This window comes from Octopus bimaculoides, chromosome 5 (genome assembly GCF_001194135.2).
Source record: "Octopus bimaculoides isolate UCB-OBI-ISO-001 chromosome 5, ASM119413v2, whole genome shotgun sequence".
Lineage (NCBI taxonomy): Eukaryota > Metazoa > Mollusca > Cephalopoda > Octopoda > Octopodidae > Octopus > Octopus bimaculoides.
Window position 1 is genome coordinate 116,146,752 of NC_068985.1, and position 2,639 is coordinate 116,149,390.

Here is a 2,639-nt window from a genome sequence, read left to right on the forward strand (position 1 = left end):
GAAAAATCTAGCTATAGCATGGATAGATAATAGGAAAGCATATGACATGATAAGTGAACGTTTGAGTATATTCAGTATAGCACATAACATAAAAGAATCAATTAGCTGTAGCATGAAGAAATGGAAAGTAGATCTCTACTCAGGTGACACAGTCCTAGGGAAAGCTAATATCAAGAGAGGAATTTTCAAGGGGGACTCGTTGCTTCGTTTATCCCCCTCAGTTTAGTAATAAGGAAGACAAAGGGAGGATATCAGTTCAGAAATTGTAAGGGAAAAATTAACCAGTTGCTCTACATGGATGATATGAAGCTTTTTAGTAAGAATGAAAAATTAAAGATTCCTTAATACCGACTGTAAGACTCTTCAGCAAAGATATAAGCATGGAATGTGTCATAGATAAGAGTGCAATATTAGTCATGAGAAGGGGGCGCGTATTCAGCATCGAAGGCATCCGTTACCAGATGGCCAGACATTAAAATCATTGAAAGGAAGAGAGAAGATCGATCGTATTTCAAGAAGCTAGAGAAGATCGATCGTATTTCAATCTAATTGTCATTGTAAATGACCGAGGCTTTCCTTTCTCTGTCTCTATCGCTTCGCTCCTTTCCTCTACGGTTAAGAGTGTGAAGGTGCGTGGCTCAGTGGTTAGGGGTATTTGGCCCACGATCGTAAAGTCATGAGTACGATTCCCGGCGATGCGTTGCGTTTCTGAGCAAGGTACTCTATTTCACCTTGCTGCAGTCCACTTAGCTGGCAAAAATGAGTTGTTGCTGCAATTCAAAGGGGCCATCCATGTCATATTCTGTATGAAGCTGAACCTCCATGAGAATTAACTTATGGTATGAAGGTCTTTAGAGTACCCACCCATTGCGCATTAATTTTACGAGCAGATTGTTCAATGATCAGATAAAGAGGAACGTCATCGTCGTAACCGGTGGAGTGCCATTTTTTTAAAAAAGAGTGAAAGAAAAGGAAATGTTTCATATCGTAAGGCAAAAATGTTATGTGTTTAGTATAAGCAGCGAAAACTAAGACGAAATAATTGTATTCCGATTTAAAGTGTGAAGATGAACGTTGTCGTCAATGAAGAGAGTAGGAGTGATACCAATAGTAACTGGAGCACTTGGAAGCATCATCACTCAAATTCCAGCATGGCTGAAAGAATTTGGCCCAAGTGTTAAGGTAGGGCACTAACGAAAATCGGTATTGCTTGGAACTGCAAGACTCTTTCGCAGGTTTCTTGAAGCATGACCAGTAAAGAAATGTCACCGTAGTATGATGGCTGTCGACAGATGACACTTTCCTTCATACCCGGCAAAATAAACTATCAGTTTTAATATAATAATAATTACAACAACAATAACAACAACAACAACAACAACATCAATAATAATAATAATAACAATAATAATAATGATAATAATAATAATAATAATAATAATAATACTAATAATAATAATAATAATAACAACAACAACAACAATAATAATAATAATAATAATAATAATAATAATAATAATAACAACAACAACAATAATAATAATAATAATAATAATAATAATTATAATAATAATAATAATAATAATAATAATACATCCCTCACTGTCTGCTAAATGAAGCAGATTACTTAGTCCTCAAATGTGACGAAACAAATAAAATCCAAAACCATCAACCAATAGCATTTCTTATAACAATATATAAAATACGAACATCTATCATTACTGAATACGCACATATAACTTCCTGATGGATATTCATTGACAAACAAAAATGCGCTACATATAACTCTTACGGGGTAAATATCAGCTTTTTATCAATAAAATGATTCTAGAGGACTACCATAAAAAACGTTATAATCTTTCCATTGCTTGGATTGATTACAGTAAAACGTTTAATAGCTTTTCCTATAATTGAATTGAGAAATTCTTGGCAATCTATAAAATCTGTCTGATTATTGGTAATTTTCTATGAAACTGTCAGCATATCTGCAAAACAATTCTAACATAGAATCCAGACAGATACTGTAAAGTCCAATGAATGATGCATTTTTCAAGGTGTTTCCCTATCACCAACTTTTGCATAAATCATATTACCTTAAGGAAGCTCTTAAATGTCGCAAGGTATTGATCTATAATAATAAACACGAAATTCTCTGTCAATCCAGGACCCATGTATCTCAGTCTACATTCCCTCTACATAGACATATACCTTTTTGGAATCAGGATGATCCCCGGATTGAAAAATCGGCCCTTCATTTGGTTCTTGAACATCCAGCATTGGGATCAGGTCTGGGTGAGGATTTGTTATACACTAACAGCCGAGAATTAAAATTTTAAAGAGTCCCCAAAGTTTGTTAACTTAGTTTTTCATTTAAACTGAATTTGAAGTGTTACCATATTGGTAGGCTACCAATTAATGCTTTATTATCATTGTACTATTAGTTTTGGGCCGCAGGCACAATTTTCTCTTCGCAGGAGCTAGTTTATACGTCCGCAGGGAGTGCGGATTTTAAGTTAGTATTTGACAGATCAATCCACCGTTTTCTTTACACGAACGATCTAAAGTTTTAAATTCAATGTTCGAATGCCAGGAAACACAAAATATATCAGAACTACACAAGATCATTCTCATGAGTACGG